We start from the raw sequence: 19,650 nt of genomic DNA on the forward strand, positions 1-19,650 counted from the left end.
GCGCGACCTCCGACGGCCAGTGTCGCGGGGAGGTGGCTGGGGAGCGCTTCCCGCCAAAGCCCCTGCGCCCCGCGGAGGCCCCGCCCCCTTGCAGCCCACCTGCACCAGCAAAGCCTCGGCCGGCCGCGCCCAGCACCGCAGAGGCGCCCGCTTTGCTCCTTCAGAGCAGGGGAGGTGCAGTCAAACGGAACCATGGCTGCTGGCCCTTCAGGCCCGTGCACCTGCAACATCCGCTTCCTCCGCAGCGTGGCTGAGAGGCCGGAGCCCCTCTGGGAAGCGCACCTGTGCCCCCTGAGCGTGCCCACCTGGGTTTGCCTCCACTGTGGGCGATGCATTATGTTTATGTAAACGCACCCTACGTCTGCTCTGCTCGTTGGTTTGTTACAACCTTCCCTGAAGTCGCTGGGAAGTGAAGCGGCGTAATTTAGAGGCCTTATCCAGCTGTGGCACTAGAAGGCCAGGTTCATTCCTGAAGCCACTCCTGATGCTAAGCAAATGTCAACGAGGCCTCCTGCCCTTTGTTTATGTAAATAGGCCCTGTCCCTTGGGTACGCTCTGCTCCCCGGGCCATGGCAGTGCGGCGCCCTGGCCTGATGCCCGGAGACGCACCGTGCTCCCCTCGGACCGACAGTGCGGGTTCATCTTAAATGCAGAGCCCTGAAGAAAACCGCATCCTCAAATAAGTGAGAGCGGCACACAGGATGGGCGCCTGCTGTGGAAGCCGAAGCCCGGCTTGTTCCCAGGCACAGTCGCATGTACTTAAAAGCCCCGCTCCTTGTAGGTTCCTCGTAACAGGGTCGTCTTGGGGGCGGGGAGGGGGGTGGAAGTGAAGTGTGCTTTGTCCCTGTACCTGCCTTCTCGTGTTTTCTAAGGAGATTCTAGCTCCAGGTTGGGTCTGGCGCGGCCTATTTAAATCTCAAAGCAAGCTCTTCCAGGATTTCAATATTTCTCCTCCTCAGCGGGCGGGGAGAATGTTCTAGCGAGAGGCAAGTGTGTGAGGAGCTGATTCTGATCTAAAAGAGAGAAGGAAAAAACCAAAGCTACCGGGGCCACGGCGGCCTGGTCGGGCCCTCCAAAACCCAGCTGTGCGGCTTCCACCGAGTTCTGTGCGGGCTGCCCTGGCACCCCATCAGGAAATTGCTGCGTTCAGTCATCTTCGCTGGGTTCCTATTTTAAGTAGACAATCCCAAGACACTCTGCCCGTCTTAGCGGGAAAGGTCTCCAGTTCTCCAGTGCCAAGCGGCTCACCTTTGAAAACAAGAACACCCCTGGATGGGCGCAGGCAGGGCATCGTGAGAAATGGCTCTGGGAGTTTTTGGTCATTTGCATCTTAGTGCAAACCCCTTCAGTAACTTCCTTTCCTTTAAGACTGACTAGCTGAGATCAGGGACATCGGGGGATTCAAAGTTTTGATGAGGAAAAAAACCACGACAAGAAGATATTTTAGAGGATGAGCTCCTGAGACAGGGTAGAACTGGGCGGAGGGAAGGCACTTCCCGTCACTAGAAAACGTGCCCAAGCCTAGTTCTGTTCCCAGTCATCAGGAAAATAATTCACTATGACGCATTCGTACTCTCACTTTACACAATGCCTCCCTTCCAAGGAACTCATCAGGTGGATGGAGGTTGAGTTTGAGAAAGAGATTTGGGAGTGGAATTTATGTTGGACACAGTCTTCTAAATACAGCAACAAAGCCCTTTATTACATGGGCACATGACCTGAAGCAAATCTGTCTCGTTACGCTAATTAGGAAGGGATGGGAAACCGTGTCAAGTCCGGGGAACGCTGAAGGAGAGGCGTGAAGGACTCTGGAGGCGTTGCTAAAACCATCCAAATATTAAACTTGCGGTGCTCCCGAAATCACCCAGTATCTTGGGTGTGATACATTTCAATAGCATTCCCGGTAATTATTGTTTGATGAGAAAAATATTTTGCAAGTTTTATGTTTAGCTTAGGAAAACCAGTTGGAGTGCGTAATGAGCAACCTTCAAAGCCAGTGGGAACAAAAGCCACTGTGGTGACTAGCCAGGGGGTGTGTGCTTCCACCAGTTACACTACCCGCTGGAGAAAATGATTGTCCCTCCCCCTGGGAAGTCGCTGGTGTGGCTTTTAAGGGAGCATACCATTGGTCCTCCTCCGTTTGCACGGTAACGCAAGCACCCCACCGCGAACCCCGGCGGGCTCACGCACCGACCTCACAAATGATAGACCATCTCAAAGGTCCTGTTACCTGGGAAGCCAGCAACACAGAGCCCCAGGGAAAATGGGGCGTCGGGAGGCACCTGAGTCCTGAGCTGCTCATGGCATATTCTTGGTGTGGGCTCAGACAGCACTGGGGAGGGGCGAGCCCTTTCCCTTGGCCCCCAGCCTCACCTCATGCCCCCTCTCCGGTGTCGTTCAGTCACAAGTAGTTCCCAAGGGCCAGCTTGTGTGGAGCAGGTGCTACGTACTAGGGATCCCCTGGGGGTGCCCTGCCTGTCCCTACCCCCTGCCCCACACTCAGCAGACACTCACAGGCCTGACGCAGGCTGGTAGGTGATTTACCTACTCCCCGTTTAGATAAGTGCTACCAAATGTGTACACAGGCTGCTAGGAGCTTGCAGAGGGAGCAGAGTGGGGTCAGGGAAGTTAGCAACGAGGCGACACCTGACTAACCTTTAGAGAGCAGACAGCAATGCGCTGGCAGAGCACCGGGAGAGGGTCACAGGGGACTCCAGGCTCGCACTGCACCCGTGCGAGAGCCTTGGGTCAGGGGGGTCCACCACGGAGGGGGGACAGGGGGCCCCGTGAGGCTAAAGCCCTGGAGGCCAAGGCTAACAACGCTAAGCTCATATGACACGAAGGGAGGGTGTTAAGCAAAAGGAAATGGATTTGTGTTTCTCCGTCCGCTGTCCGCTGCGTGCTGGAAGGCCCGGGGCGGGGGGGGGGTGGCGGACAGGAGTGGGCACTGTTGTCAGTGTACCACGATTCAGTCACGGGGGTGGGGGCAGAGTCAGGGCCTGCCGACAGGAGAAGCAGGCAAAGGGAGGCGTGTTACAAAGCCACTCGAGGATGTGATGACTGATTGGATAGAGGAGTGAGAAGAACGGATGAGGGAAGGTTAAGGGCTCAATTTGGGCCACGCTGAGTGTGAGGTATTGGAGATACCGACATGGGACCCAGGAGGGAGACCTGGGCCGGAGGGAGGTCCTTGGGAGCGGGGCACCTGGAGGCACTGGGGCCACCAGCAGCGATGGATGAGGTCCTTATGGAGATGATGCAGAGGGAGAGGCGAGGAGAGATGGGCCCAGGATTGGGCGGGGGTTGGGGGGAGGGCCACATTTAAGGTTCTGTGGAGAAACTGCAGTCAGCCAAGGAGCTTGAGGAAGAAGGAGCTGAGACAGGAGGAGCTGTGACTTTGAGCAGAGACACGCAGGGCCCCTCAGGGTCCACCCTGGGGCGGTGGGCGGGCCCAGGGGAGGGACCAGGTAAGAAGAGAAATGGAAGCGTGTCCTCTGGGTTTGACAACAGGAGGGTCACAGGTGACCTCTGCAAGGCAATCACCAGTGGCTGGGGAGCAAACTGGAACTGACTGGGTTGCGGCGGAGTTGGCAGGGAAACGAGGAAGTGAAGAGAGAGGCTGGGTATGCGGGGAGCAGGCAGGCAAGGGGGGTGTGGAGCGGGGTGACCCCTCATCCCGGCTTGCCCAGGGCTCCTGGTTTCAGCACAAGGCATCCTGCGTTTCTGGGAAGCCACTTAGTTCTAGGAAGACCCGAAGGCTGGTTGTCCTAAAGTGGAGTCTTACAAAGCGTTTGTTCTTGACTTTCTAAAATATTGGAACAGACCCAAGTGCACAGGGATGGGGGGAGCCACCCGAGAGCACAGGGAGCCTCTGAGTCCCCTGCCTCGAGGCTCTGGGTCACTCACAGCTGTCGCTCGCCCCCTTGTGCTCCGAGCATCCAGGGGCGGTGCCGCAGGCGCTTGCAGCGGGGTTAGTTGCAAGATGGCTGATTGGAGTGCCCATCTGTCCCATCCGAGGGAGAAATGCTCCCCCCGGGACTCAGCGACCGAGCCTGCTTCACGGCAGGGACAACCGAGCAGCACAGGGGCCTCAGCTCATTAAAAAAGCTCGAAGGTGCTTAATTGGGATTTTGTTTTCAAAACCGCCCAAACGAGTGCCCCAGAGAACTGTTGTGAGTGGCCCCCCCTTACAAACGCCCCCTGAATCCCAGCCAGGTAATCGGGGAGGCCCCGGCGCCCAGGCCGTAGCACCTCAGCGGCCTCCTGCAGGGAGCCCAGGGCCCCTCGGCAGCGGCAGAGCAGCAGGAGGGCCCCCACAGTGCAGGGGGCGGGGTGGGGGGGCAGCCCAGGCCCCTCCAGGGCAGGGGCGGAAGGCAGGTGGGGGCCCAGCTCTGGGACAGTTTTGAGCCTCGTCCAAAGCAGCCTCCGTGACTGGCAGAAAACCAGAAGCCAAAGGGCAAAGGAGCTCTGACTTGTGGGTTAATTCATTCTCTCTCCTTAGGAGGGCCGGCCAGACCGAAGCGCGTGGTGGATTTAGGCCGGGAGCCTCCCCCGGGCTCCACCGTTCTTCTGGAGGTTGGGGGCGGCGGGGGGGGGGTGCCGTCCCCCTCGCTGGTGTCAGGACCTGCAGACTCCATCCGTCTCCCCAGGGCCTGAAGTCCGCCCTCCTCACTCTCCAGCTATCGACCCTCTGGGTTCAAATGTCTTGCGAATGAGACGAGTAATGAGCTGGGGCCTGCACGAGAAGATATTAAAATGTGCCGTGAATAATCAGGGTAGTGCAATCCTGACATAATTACTGGATCAGTGAAACAGGCTGGCGCTCTGGAGAAGCACTCGAGGAGAATGCGGTATGAAGACAGCGCCACGGCGCGAAGGGAAGGAGAGCTTGTGCGTTAAAAATATGTGTATATATAATTTACTCTGAATATTTGCTTTTTTTCCTTCCCCTTTAGAGAGAGAGAGAGAGAGAAGTAAGGCTAAATACCTGACACCAAAATAACTTCCAGATGGATTAGCAAGCTAAATACGAGGAAATGTTAGAAAAAAATAGGGGGAGGGAGGATGGGGCAGGGGAGAGCAGTGGGAAAAAGGCAGGGAAACTGTAAACAAACAACAATAAAACATGCAAAAATATAAAATAAAAAACTAGGAAAAAAGGAAAGTAGGGGGGAAACAAGTAAATATTCAGAGTAAAGTAACCAGGGATTTTTTTTTTTTTACTATAAAAATGAATAACTCAGTCTTACTGATAAATATACAGCCTGAATACAGAAAACACTGAAACCCCTGTGGAGCAAACCAAAACACCAGAAACCAAATTAGAAAAGTAATTTGCTAAAATGAGAGGGAAAGCACATGTGATAAATGTGTCAAAAAAGGCTTATCAATCAACCGTTTAAAAAATGATCATCACGCCCTGGCCGCTGGCTCTGCCGGCCGGGGCATCGGCGCCTGCACCAAAGGACCGTGGGCTTGGTTCTGGTTCAGGGCACATGCCTAGGTTTCTGGTTCAATACCCTGTCAGGGCATATATGGGGGGCAATCGCTCCCTGTTTCTTGTCTCTCTCTCTCTCAAATCAATAAACATATCCACTGGAGAGGATTCAAAAATAATAATAAAAAATAAAAGATGATCATCACAATAGAAAAATGGGCAAAGGACATGAACAGGCAATTTACAAAACGAATGCAAATAGCCAATAAACTACTACCCCCACCACCTTCAGTACCACTCACAAAAGAAATTCAAATAAGCAGAAGATGCTCTATTTCATCTGTCAGTTGTGCAAAGATCCTTCTTCTGAGAATGACAGGACCCGGAGTTCATTAGGAAGAGGAGAAATAAGTGCTGAGAGTGCTGAATAGAATATAAATGGCTACAATTTTTATAGAGGGCCATTTGGTTAATGTATGACAACAATCTTAAAAACACACACACACTAGGTCTCTGTAATTTCGTGGCCAGTAATCTATCCTAACAGAATAACCAAAGACATACACAAAAGTGCACATATGAAAGTGTTCATCCTGGAGGCTCCCTGTAGTGAGAAATTGGAAACAAGCTAAACATCCCACAAGAGGGGATTAATTAAATTATGGAACAATCGCACAATAAAATATGTTCCAAATAGAAGTAACATTTTAAAGAATGATGACATGAGAAAACATTCACAATATAATGTTAAGTAGAAAAACACAGGACTCAGAATGATATATGAAGTGTGGTTTCAATTGGGAGAAGTGGACATACCCTCAGCCCCTGCACTGAAAAAGGCTTAGAGAAAGGAGACCAAAAATATTCATAGAGGTTATATCTTCATGAGGGATTTATAGGAGAGTTTTCATTTATTTTTATTTCCCTATTAGTATATTTTAATTCTTTTAATATTTATTGGTATATTTTATTTCCCTGTTTTCTAAATGAATACACATTTGTCTTATGATTAGGGGAAAAAAGTGATCTTGAATAAATACTTCCTTCCCTACCCTCCTTACACACAGAAGCCTCAGAAGGCACCTGCTAAAATGCACAGATCCCTTGATTTGCTTAGCCGCACACTGGGCCCCAGAAGGGTGTGTGGTTTAAGAGAAGGAAGGGGAAGAGCCAGAAAGGGATCTGAGATCGGACCAGACTGTGGAATGCTGCCGAAGCCATGCTGGCCTTGCTAGGACCCCGATCCACTCCAGCGTCCATTACTTTGAAGAGTTTGGGGAGGACTGGATGCCTTGGGGGCTAAACAGGAGAAGGGAGACCTCTGATGTAGCTGGATGGCAGCTCTTCCCTTCTTCCTCTCCCTCTCCGTCTTCCTCTCGCCTTCCCTCTTAAGGGCTTCTTCAAGGAGAGGCAGGACAGAGAAAAGTCTAGAACAATGAAAGAGGTGCGGAAACAACGGGAACTGCAGTGAGACGCTGGGGCTGGCTGTTCATCTGTTCGTTGTGACCACCGCTTGCAGTCCAGTTCTGCCCAGAGCCCGCCGCTCAGGAAACGTGAAACCTGGCTCGGGTCAGGAGCGCCTCAGGAGGCCACCTTCCCTCGCCCTGAGAGGCTCTCTCCTTCAGCCTTTGTGCGCACCGCTCTCCTCGGAGGAGGTGGGCGCGCAAGGCCCGCCCCCCATCTACACAGCACAGCGTGGAAGGCGCCTCTGCACTTGTCCTTCACCAACTGCCCCCTTGGAGCACCTGCTATTACTATCAGGCCCGCGCAGGCTGGCCTGTGCTCACAGCTGAAGAGAGCACAGTGCCCTGGAGGAGTTCATTGATCACTGACGGCGGGGGTAGAGGGGAGACGGTTCAAAGACCCTCCGGCTAGATCTGAGCCAGAGCAGAGATTGCTTCCTTCCCGAGAACCCCTTCAAAGGCCTTCCACCGCTCCCTGTGGTGTGCTGCTTCTGGGAGCAGGCCTTCCCGGGGCAAGGAGGGAAAGCACTTTTCCCTTCCCTGGGGCGGGTCACACCCCGGTACCCCAAGTGTCCTGCCCCTTCAGGGCGGGCTGCATGGCCTGGAGGCTGCCCAGGGCGTCTTGCTGCTCCTGAGAGTGCCTCGTCCTACAGGAGCTCTCTCCGCGAACTCCTGCTACAGTGGAGTTGTTGGCCTCTTCCTCTGGTCCCTTGGTCCTGGGGAAATTTATGTAACAGAGGGCATCTAGAAATAACCATAATAAATAATCTGCTTCTTACTAAGAAATGGCCTCCCTCCGTGCAGGCATCGGGCTGAGAGCCACAGGACTTTCCTTGCTTTTTCCTTGTTCTCCACGGTAAATGACTTACGACTCTATTCAATCCTCACTCCTAGCCCCTAAGAGTATCCTTACCGCCACTTCACAGAGGGGGAATGGGAGGCTTGGGGAGGTTCACGCCGTTGGCACAATGGCACAAAGCAGGAGGGACCGCAGTGCTGACCCAGCCGCGCATCGGGTCAGTTTGGCCAATACGGACCGAGCGCCCACTCCCGTGACTCACGCTTGAGCGGGAAACCAGCCTGGGCGCAGCTGATGCCTGTTGTGCTCGGGGTCCCCACGGAAGGCGCTGCTGGCTCAGAGAGGAGCTGCCCTGTGCCAACTTCACCCTCGGGGTGTGTCCGGCTGGGTCACGGAAAAGGAACAGGGAACCAGGGAGGGGGCTCCAGGCTGGGGAGCCGCAGGGACAAGAACACGGACCTGCACTGCTCCTGGAATGTTTGAATAACGAAGGGTTGACTGGCAGAGGGTCCATGTCAGGGAATCATGGGAAGCCTGTTTGGACAGGTTGGTTGGGTGCAATAACAAGGGACTTCAGTTCCAGGTTAAGGAATCTGCATGTTAACACAATATCAGTGGACAATTCTACAGTACGTATGTTTCCCAGGTACGGTGAGCACCCTGAAGGTTTGTGAGCTGGAAGGAAATCTTAGAAGCAACATGGCGAATGGGCAAAGCTCAGGGTAAAAACTACGGACAAGCAGGCATGGCTGGCAGAAACACAGTCAGTGTCTACGGAAATAGTCTATGTGGGAAGTGCTGTTCTTGGCTTTCCTCTGAAGCCTCAAGCCCAAGCTCCCCTCACGGGTGAAAAGCGAACTTACTGTGTGGTTACTGTGATTGTTTACGCGTCTCACCCCCGCACTAGACCAGGGGTCCAGTCTAGTCTAGTCTTCAGTTTCTGAATCCCCACCACTGACCAGTGTCTGGCCAATAGTAGGGGGTCTATAAATGTTTATTATTTTGTTCATTAAATATTTTGGTTAATAGACATAAAACTCAGAGGACCCATTGCTAAAGGACCACAATGTAATAAAATAGACCCTCGTGATAGATTATTTTTTTAAATATTTATTTATTTTTTAGAGAGGGGGAAGGCAGGGAGAAAGAGAGGGAGAGAAACGTCAATGTGAGAGAGACACATCGATCAGTTCCCCCTTGCAAGTGCCCCGACTGGGGACCAAACCTGCAACCAGGCACGTGCCCTGACCTGGAATCCAACTGGCGACCTTTTGCTTTGTGGAATGACACCCAATCCCCCGAGCCACATCGACCAGGGCGTTGTGGTGGATTGTTGTTTGACAATGCCTGCGCCCTCTTCCCGACCTTGACAGAAGACAATACATCCGCGTCTTGTTGATTTGGGGCTCGGTGAAGTGACTTGCGTTGGTCAATTGGACACGAGCAGATGTGAAGCCAGCACAGGTTTGAAATGGGTTTGCTCTCTTGAGCTTTTCCCACCACCATGGGACATACCTTCACCGGCCAATGGTCTAACGAGGACGTGAGAATCTGCAACATAATGCAGACCAAATATATTGCTGGGAGACCCCCTGCTGAGCTCAGCTGAGATCAGCCTGTGGAGCAGGCCTGCATAAGAGTCAGCAATAAGTACTTATTGCTTACATGCTTATTACTGTATGCCTTGAGATTTTGGACTTGTTTGTTATGTGGCAGTACCTGACAGATACAACCTTATCCTAAAAATGCACCACCATTCATTTTGTAGTCCTTTGCTTACAAGGGTGCGTCACAGACTCTGATTTTAGTCTACGAAATGTGTAAAGTTCTATGAGGACTGTGACGTAATCAATGAAATACACATAGGACAGCCCTTGGCACGAGGAAAAGTGCTCAGCATGTGCCATGATGATGACGATGACGATGGCATTTCTGGACCTTGGGTGCCTGCTTTACATGGCAGTCAGCACTGGGTGCGGGGATATGCCAGTGAGTAGAGCCCGTCTGATAACACTGTCAAGCAACAGAACTCTTCCTCTGCACCAATGTGTGCCTTTCCGAAATGACCCTCCCCCCCGCCAAAAAATGACCTAAACTGCACTCCCCCACCTTCTGCCAAAGAGCAAAGGCACTCAGCCCATTTATTGCAGCCAGTTAATTGATGAGAAGGCTGTCCTGGCGGAGGTAGAACCAGTGTCGCGGGGGCTCCTGTGGCGGCAAAGCCTGCAGTGTGGGTGAGAGTTTGAGCGCCAGCCCAGCCTGCCTCCCTCCCCTCTGTCCTCGCTGCCCACCGACTCGCGATGCCACTGAATGCGAAGAGGCAGAACGTGCAGGGGCTGGGAGGACCCAAAACATGCGTGAGCAGGGCTACCAAACAGAATCTATCTCATGAAGTCACCTGCCCACAAACGGACCCAGGGCAGCCCATTTTTGTTCCACGGTTGGGTAAGCCAGGAAAGTCCTTCCGTGACTGCCCCCTCCCCTCTACAAAAGGTTAACGTGACCCAATTCAGTGACTGTTATATCTCCGCAAAGAGCCGTGGGTGGGCATGGGTCTCTGACCATATCTCCCATTGACCTCCAGCTTCTCAGCCCTTAGGATCTGGGGATAAATTCCGCAAATACTGGTGTTGTCCTCTCCTCAGAGTGTCAGGAATCTACAGATTGTTGCCCGGGGATGGGAAATATTGCTAGAAGCTCAAATGAGTCTTAGAAAATAGAAAACAACCTACCCCACATTACATAATCAGGCTGGGGAAACATGTTTCCTATTAGCACGGCAGCCAGCAGTTTCCTAGGACTCAGACAGAGGCCTGCGTTGTTCATTTCACCCTGGATGTGCTTGAGGAAGACGGGATTTTAACCTGTCCGCTTCTGCACAGACACATTAAGCTGCCCCTCCACCCCCGACGCGCCTCTTTGTGTGGCGTGCTCTGCCTTCCACTCTCGAGAGGATGCAGAGATATCAAAGCATGAGAGTGATTATGCTTCTCAGACAGTTGGGGGAGATCAATAAAAGGTTTCTGACACAAAAAGGAAATGAAAATGAAGAGATATCAAGGTCCTCAGGAGCAGACCAGATCCATACAAAAGTGCAACAGAGCCAGGCGTGTAATAAAAAAAGGCAGCCCCCTAACGTCTCATACCTGGCTACGTTCTCAATTAACGGAGAGGTACCAGACTGCCCCTAAGTGGCGCGCCCCCCCAGCCCACCCTCCCCCAGCATGGCCAGTCCCTTAGCAGTTGTTTCACGACACGCAGTGCCGAGTTTGAGGAGGAAACGCTGGCGGCTGGGAGGACTGTGCCCTGGCTATGAACGTGGGCTGTGGAGGCAGACAGGTTTGGGTGCAGATTCTGGCTCCTCCACTTGACCTTGGGCAATGTATGCAACCTCTCTCAGGCCTCGTTTTTATCTGTATCAGTGGGGTTAAATTACACACACGCGCGCACCCACACATCACCCCCTCCCGAGGGCCCAGCGTGCAGCGAACACCCGAGGGAATGCGGGGTGGGAAGCAGGAGAATGGATCCCCGCTGCGCGGTCCCACCGAAGGGCCTCGCGTCCCGTTTAATACGCTGCTGTCGCTGTATTAAAATGCTTAATAACTGTTGAACAAGGGGCCCTGCGTCTCTGCCTGGCCCTGGGCCCCACCAATCAGGGAGCCGGCTGAGCTGGGCCCAGCTGCGGCCCTCCGGGGGCCTCGGCCGTCCAGCAGGCTCCCACGGCACACCCCAGCGTGACCCCACGCTCGTGGGCTCTGGCAGTGATGCCACATTGGGGACAAAGTCAAAGATGGAAATCGTTTGTATTAGCCTGCACCATTTGATGGCAAGCTGCTGGGGATTTGTAAAAAAGAAAAAAAAGCAACATCCCCACCGGGGAGAAAGGCGCTCCCTCACTCCGTCTGTGTCGTTGCTGATGGATGGAATAGGAGTGCGACTGTGTCTTTCCTCAGCCCCCTCCTTCCTGCATCCCGGGGACATGGAGCACTTAATCCTGCATTTGGTGAGCTTGGGAGCATAGATCGGGCACAGTCAGCTCTGGTCCCTGCTCTGTCCTCTCCCTGGGGACCAGGTGGCAGGGCTGTCCCAGGCCAGCCAGCTGCAGCAAGGGGCCCCAGCTAGGAAGCCCGTTTGGTTCTCCCACTGAGCGTGCCTTTCAATCAGCCTATCAACAACAGCCCTATTTTGACTTGAACCTGTTTTTCCATTGCCTTCCTCCTCACCCTGTCCAGTTCTTGACCAGGAAGAAGGCTGCTGTGTCACCGTCACCTTCGGTGACCCCAACAACCACAGGAACCCGTGCCACCCAGCTGGTCGCTGGAACCCGCCAAAGACTCTAAGGGGCTGTGTCTGTCTCCGTCATTTCCACGGCCAGCTCCTGGCGCGCCGCCTGACTCGCGGGTCACGCTCAGACACGGGTTCAGCGGTGAATGAAGGGGCACCGCCCCTGCCGGTGAGGTGAGGACACAGGCCCCGGGCGGCTAAGAGCACTGCCACGCTCCCGAGGCCAGTGAGCACCGACCCGGCCGGTCCGGGGCCCCACTCTGCCCGCTCCCACGCGGCTGTCGGGGGCGGGCTGCGTGCGGCGACCTGGGGACCCGGTGCAGGGCCTGCTCACGCACCGGGAGGGGCAGCCCGTCTCAGGAAAGCCACGCCCTCGGGACAGCAGACAAGCCCTCCGAGCCCGTTCCAGGTGTTTGTTCAGACCCCACCTGGAGTGGGGGCCGGCGGGGGGCGGGGGGCGGCCGTGGAGAGCTGCCTGTCTCCCACACCAGGGAGCGTGTTTGCTCCCCGCACGGAGTCCAATGCAAGGATGGCTCAATGCTATAAACAGAACCATGTTGCCATTCCCCCCCCCCCATAAACCCACTTTGTACAGAAGGCGGCCGGAGCTGGAATGCAGGCGAGCCCTCCACGCCCCCCCAACCCCCGCCGCCCACCCTCGCGCAGGGGGCTCGGGATTGCCATTCTCCTTGCTTCTAGGGGCGGCAGCGCCGACAGGATCGCAGGGGCCCTCACAGGCCTGGGAGGGAGATTGGGGCGCCCTCTGCTCGCCCAGCATGAGGCGTGTGTGAGGCGTCCAGTGGCCTGAGACTAGGGGTTTTGGAGAGAAGGAAAAGGAGCAGCTACTTGGTTTGGAATGGTATTGGAAGGTTGGGGGTGGGGGGACCTTCATGAGCAGATGCAAAATATTCCATGCAGACGGGGGACTCTTTTCTTTCTTTGACCATGGTCCAAGCCTGAGGGAGTCGGGGTACTGGCAGCGGGTCTCCGGTCTCCACCCGGGGGCCCCTCAGTTGTGGGCGGTTAGTGAAGCAGTTCACAAGCGGAAGTAGGAAACTCGGGGGGTTGGGGGTTGGAAGGGAGGACATTCTCTGGTGACAGTGAGGGGCCGTGGTCACCTAGGGCCAGCCCCGGGGACCTCTCCTCTCGACCCTCCACTGGAGGTTCAGGCTCCATGGGGGCACAACCTGAGCACGCGCGCAGGCCCCCCCATTCAGAAGCCCCCATGCATGTTTGAACGCGCTGCCTTCACTGTCTTGAAGTTCTTCATTTTTACACAAGGATCCCCCATTCCCATGTTGCACCGGACCCCATAAACGGTGTCGCTGCTCCTGATCGCGCGCTCTCAGAAGAAGAAGCCTGCAAAACATGAGCCAGGCTTGAAAGCTCTCCTGAGAAAGCCGCTCTCAGCCAGGCCTGTGTTCGCTGTCCCTCCATTGAATGGGAAGGGTCCGTTGACAGCTTGGTTCAAATACCTGAGTCATCCTTGGTCGGCTTCAGTGACGCGGGTTCCTTTGGGGGCGGGGGCAGGGGGGGCCCCAGCACGGCCACTGTCCGGCGTCCTGTCTCCGCAGCGGGGATCGGCCCCGCCTGCGGCTCGCGGGCAGCCCAGAGCGCGCGCTCAGACCTCACAGCCCCGGTTAAGGACCCGGGTCAACCCCCCGGTACGGAGAAGCGCGGCTCCGCTTTCCGGTGGCCGAGGCCGGGGCAGAGCAGGGGCGAAGACACCGCCCACCGCCAGCAGCGCCGGCAGGCGTCCAGCCAGCTCGCCGCAACCCCAAAGGCACGATCCTCCGCTCTCCCGCAGGAGGGCGAAGAGCCGCTCACCTGGTTACCGCTCTCCCAGGTGATCTCACCTTTGGCAGCTTCATTCAGCTCGGTCTTGATCTCAACAAACCAGGCGAACTGCGCCACCTGCTGGCACTGAAGGAAACGCCGGGAGTTGCAGCCATAGCTACGGCCATGGAGACCAGCTTTTCCCAATGAAGGATTACGACACACGGACTCAAGGAAAGAGTACCCGAAACGGAGACGATGCTGGTGATCGAAACGGACTGTCCCCGCTGAGCCACAGGCAAACAGCGAGGGTGGTCCTGGGACCTGTTCTCCTGCCTGTCTGCCCTGACAGTGCATCTAGGACACTGTCCTGATTTTCTGAACGGTCTGAACACAGGAGGGAGAAGCAGCGTTGGTCTTAATCACAGCAGCGCGCCAAGCGTCTCCAGAAGTACACGGCACAGAGGTCCCAACCTGGCTGTACTTGATGCTCACCTGGGGACTTTTTTAAGCTCCAGATGATGGGCCCAGGCCTGGGCATGTTTTCAAAGCTCTGAAGCTGTGTCTCATGTTGAGAACCACTGGCCTAACATGTAGCAGGCACTCGATAAACATTCATATTTATTGAGTGGTTGAATCCATAACTGGCCTCTGGACTATTCCAACAAAGGCTGTGACGTCGTGAACCAAGGTTCACGGCAAGGGGTTCGCTGGGCAGTTAGCGAGGCATCGCCACACAGGCCTCTTTCTTTGCGGAAACAAGCCGCTTTGTTAAATGGGGTCTGTTTCAGGGGAAGCTACCGGTAATCACTGAAGGGACCCCTCTCCTCTCTGCCCCTCCCCCCAGGGCTTCAGAGCGCCTCTCAGGCTCTCTGAGAGGTGCTAGGAGGCAGCGAGTCCTCCCCTTAACTTGGGAGATGACTTTACAGCTCCAAGTGGTATAATAATATTCTCCTGGAAAATGCCTAGTTTGATTTTAGAGGGGGGAAAATAAATAAATAAAACACCTTGAGCATCTTGAAAAGTGACACCTTTTCAGCCTCTTTTCCCAGCTCCTGCTGGAACATCGGTTTTTCCTGGAGCAGAAGCTCCGCGGAGACAGCAGACTTTTCTAGCCACCACAGTTCCATTGAGTGACCAGGGCAGTCGCGTGTCCCCAGGGAATGCTGGTGTTCACCTGGAGGGAGAGCTTAACTGGTTAAATAATGTATGGGCACCGGGACAGGTTCTGCACAGAAGCTGGGGCAGGGGTGTGAAATGGGAGGCGTTCCCCCCCCCCCCCCCCCGCCTCCACCCCCCCCCCCCCCCCCCCCCCGCCTCCTGGCTCTAACCCGCAGGCTGCACAGCAGGGCACGAGGATGAAGGTTCAAAGTTCAACGCACTCCTCTCTCCGGCAGCTCTGGGGCAGTGGTTCTTAACTCGTGTCTGCAGCCAGATCACAGTGGATTCCCCATCTCCTCCCCACCCCACCTCCTTCTCATTAAGAAGACCTGAGCTAGGGACAAGTACCCACATTTTTACGTCCCTCTGTGGATTCTGATGCCCAGGGTTGGCGGGAGCCCCTCACTGCTCTTAACCAGAAAGCACTGGGACGCCCTGGCTGCTGTGGCTCAGTGGATTGAACGCCGACCTGACAACCAAAGCGTCACCGGTCAGGGCGCATGCCCGAGGTGCAGGCCAGGTCCCCAGTAGGGGGCGCACAAGAGGCAACCATTCCTTGATGTTTCCCTCTCTCCCTCCGTTCCCCTTTGTCTAACATGAAATAAAATCTTTGTGTTTCCTTTTTCCATTTTGGGGGTGGTGGGGAGATCAGGAGACCACTAGCATCAAGCTTTCTGCATGGAGGACAGGGGTCCCTGCGCAGCTACAGAGGGGCCACTGCAAAGCGGGGAGATCTGTAAGGAGGGAACGAAGGAGGTGTAAGGTAGTTAATTAAGCGCTCCACCCCCTCAGAGAACGTGAAGGTCCCTTCAGGGCTATAGGGTGTGCGCTGCACAACTCTAGGGGGCGCCATTCAGATCCTAGTGATGGAAGATTTGTATGTGCATTAGGACAGCTTTCTGGCAGATGGCAGCAAAGCAAATGAGGACCAGGAGACGCGTTTTTTCTAATTTGCATGAAAGCATCATCTGGATAGATGTGCCCCCGCCCCGTTCCTTCACTGTTTCTCTGTGCCTTTTGAGGTACCTCTTGTCCCTTTACTTCCCTAGTCTCTCCTGGTCACAGAATTGGCTGAGGGAGGGGGAGGCAGAACGGAGGGCAGGGCCCTCTCACACCTGGCAGGCTGGGCTCTCAGAGCCTCCCTCCCTCCCTCCGCAAGCCCGAGGTCTCTCCCAAGCAGCACAGAACGTGGCTCTCTCCCCTGAAGGTTCTGCGGGAAGCCCCGCCCCGCCCCCAGGCCCTGTTGATACCCAGGCTGCCAGCAGCTGGTGTCCTGCCCCGCGCCCTGGTACAGCGTGGCTGCCAGTTACGTGCCTGGACACCGGTGAAGGGCCAAAGAATGTTTATGAGCTTGGGTTCCGTTTGGAAATCGTTGCCACAGGGGAAGGCATCACCCCTTGTGTCGCAGTCAGGAAACCAGTAAGAATGTTCCTGTTCGCACGTCTGTCACTCATCTGGAATCGGTCTGGGATGGCTTGGAGAATGCCCTGCCTGTTGCTTCTGCGGCTGGTGGCTCCCTTTGTGGCGTGAGCAAGGCCTGGAGCTACTGCAAAGCTTCCAGAAAGGGCTGACTTGAAACTGAAAATATCAATAAGAAGGAAGGGCTTTGAATGGAACGCCTTGGATTTTGATCAAAGCTCTGCCTCTGCCTAGCCATGCAGCCTCGTAGGTTGGCTTCCCCTTCCTGAGCTGCTGTCTCCTCATCTGCACAAACGGGGTAACAAATGGGGTACCTCTTGGGCAGCCCAGATGGGAAAATGTATGACCACCATTTATCACCACACTCGGAATAAATGAAAAGCTCAATAAAGAATGGTTGCTATGATTGTTGCTATTATTAATGATGACATTAATACTGTCCCTGTTCAAAACTGAGCTCCTCGTTTCGCCCCTCGGTGCTTCAACTCCTTAGGAACTTTGCAAGCATTTTAACCTGGGACCAAAGAGGAAGCTGGCAGATTTGTTATCGCTTCTCAGTGAAGGGCCAGGATCACTGAGAGGTTTTTGTTTGTTTGTGTGTTTGTTTGGTTTTTTGCAGAGGCAAGAAGTTGCTCAGAAAGAGCAGCAGACTTTCAGGAAAAGGCAGTAAATAGGGGCCTTTGGCCCCGGGGGGGAGGCCCTGGTGCGGAGCCTGTGAGCGCCTCCCAAACCACACCAGAAGCGGGGGACCCAGAACACCAGGAAACTGGCCCAGAAGATCCCCCTCCTGGGAGGGCGGGGCGGGCAGGAAGCCGAGAGGCCTTTCTCTGTGACAACCAGCCAGACGACACCTGGGCCTCTGGGCCACCACGTGGACGCTCCTAGAGACCGAGGTTTGCTGAGGGCGGCTCCTGTGAGCCAGGTCTCCGCCTCCAACCCCGAGGCGCCTGAGCGGTGGCCCAGCTGGCCTTGAGGGCGCACCACGTCCTGTCCGTTCTTGGCCTTCCGCACAAGGACTCCCTTACTGTTAATCTGTTGTTGGCAGCAAGACTTAGCCTGTTTGTTTCCTCCCCCCTCTCTTTTGGGAAGCACTTTTATCTTTAAAAACTCCATACCAGTCCCTAATTTTCAAATGCAGAAAGAGGTAAATGACTTGAGCAGCGTCACAAGGGGGGAAAGGGACGACGTGGAAGGAGGTCTTCTCGACACCCAGCCCAGGGTGCCTTCTCCCACTCTCCGTGGTGTCTAACGGTGGTCCCCAGACAAGCCGTGCCCACCAGGTGGGTTCTCTCTGCCACTGGGCCAGAGCTTGAGGGAGGCGCCCAGCGACCTGCGGGTTCCTGTGCTCGGCAGGTGACTCTGATCCAGCCTGAGCAACCACTGTCCTCGGTGCTTCCCCAACCCTGATGCCAGGGAACGCGCTCCCAGGCATATTTCCTCCAATATACCCAATGTGAAACGTGCTTACGTCCCACCGCACCTGCTAGGCAGCTGGTGCTTGTTTCATCTCAGTTGCCCCCAGTAATGCTTAGTGCGGGGCATGTTTAGGGGACCGACTAGATCCTGCTGCCTTGGGGCCCGTTATAGGGACGTCTTACGACAAATCCCAAGGGGAAAAAAAAAACCATTGTAAACCCAAACCACAGAGTCTCAGACTGAAATCAAAGCAAGGTATTGTGGCCCTGGCCAGGTGGCTCAGTTGCTTGGAGCGTTATCCCCACACCAAAAGGTCACCGGTTCAATTCCTGGTCAGGGCACATACCTAGAGTACAGGGTCAGTCCCCAGTCGTGGCGGATATGGGAGGCAACTGACCGATGTTTCTCTCACATGGATGTTTCTCTCTCTCTCTCTCCTTTTGTTTCTCTCTCTAAAAGTGATGAAAACATATCCTTGGGTGAGGACTAAAAAAAAAAAAGTAAAGTATTGTCTTTCCCTCCAATTCACTAAATGCACAAACGCAGGGGCACCCACCTCTGCTTTCCATGCTCCGCCTGCACGACTTTTAGGAGCATGTTTTCCCGGGAAGGGAAGGGAAGGGAAGCTGACTCACGCCCTCCACGCTGCGTTCTGGGTAACACGGGAAACCCAGCAAGGGGTGGCCACTGCCTGAGCACGTCCCTTTGAGAGAGAGGAGGCTGCCAGAGCGTCCGCCTCGATTCAGTGGGTCAGGGTTGACAGCTGCGCTTCCTCTGCGCTTCCCCTGCGCTTCCTGAGCAGGGTCTGCGCTTTTTCCGGAAGCGACCGGGGAGCCGCAGGGGCGGCGCCCCGTGGGTAAAGCCTCCACCCCGTGTGCTGGGAATGGGCCCAGGCGGCTTCAGAAACGGATAAAAGCCTTAGTGCCCGGGGGGAGTCTCTTAGAAACACCCAGAGGATTTTTTGTGGGTTTTTTTTTTTTTTAATAACATGTCAGTCTAGGCCCCAGTGCAGGCCAACGGAATCAGAACCTCTAGGGGTAGGGCCCGAAAACTGGCATTTTTCATTCTCCCCTGGTGATTCAGCTGTTCACAGGGTTGAGAACCAGGGCGTAAGCCTGATTAATTCTAAGATAAAAACTCTCTCTCTCCATCCCCGGGAACTGGCCTCCCTTTCAAACCACAACGAGGGGGAGGGTCGACCAGGGCACCGCGAAGGTGATCACAGGCCGAGGCCGGTGAAACCATCCAGTCCTGGTCAGCAACCTCCCCTTGGGCGCACAGCCCAAAGCGCCCTGAAACCCGCGCTCGGAATGTTCCAGCTGGAGCGACAGGTCACAATCCACAAGCCGCGTTTATTTAGTGAGAAAAAAACACACCCAGGCAAGTAACTCGGCCAAAGAAGTCTCGGGTAGCAATTTAAAACTAGCCCTGGCTGAAAACAGCCCCACGGAGACAGCTGCCCCAGCACGCCCTTCTGGCCGCGAGCAGGCTCGGAGACGCCCGCCCGCCTGACGTTCTTGGGTCCCGGCACCCAGCGGCAAAGCCCCGCCCCTCGGGCGCCGGCCGGGTCCGGAGACCGGAGACGCTGGGTCCCGCCTGCAGTCCCCCAAGGCAGCCTAAGGCCGCGAGCCTGCGGGCGCCACTGTCGCTTATTCGATCCAGCAAGATCACGAAGAGGTCGTGGGCGCGTCCCCGCGCACCCGACTCGGTCGCACCGAGACAGGCCACGTGACGTCCCGACGACCCCGCCCACCGACCGGCAGCACCCCGAGTCGGGTCCTTGGCGATGCACCCTCTGCTGCACCGGGGTGCTCGCTCAGCCCCTGGACGAACCTCGCGGCTCGGCGGTAGAGGGACCAAGTGGCGCGCGCGCCGCACTCAGAGCTCCGCGC

This window comes from Pteronotus mesoamericanus, unplaced genomic scaffold (genome assembly GCF_021234165.1).
Source record: "Pteronotus mesoamericanus isolate MK-2021 breed Mesoamerican mustached bat unplaced genomic scaffold, CSHL_Meso_final contig_94, whole genome shotgun sequence".
Lineage (NCBI taxonomy): Eukaryota > Metazoa > Chordata > Mammalia > Chiroptera > Mormoopidae > Pteronotus > Pteronotus mesoamericanus.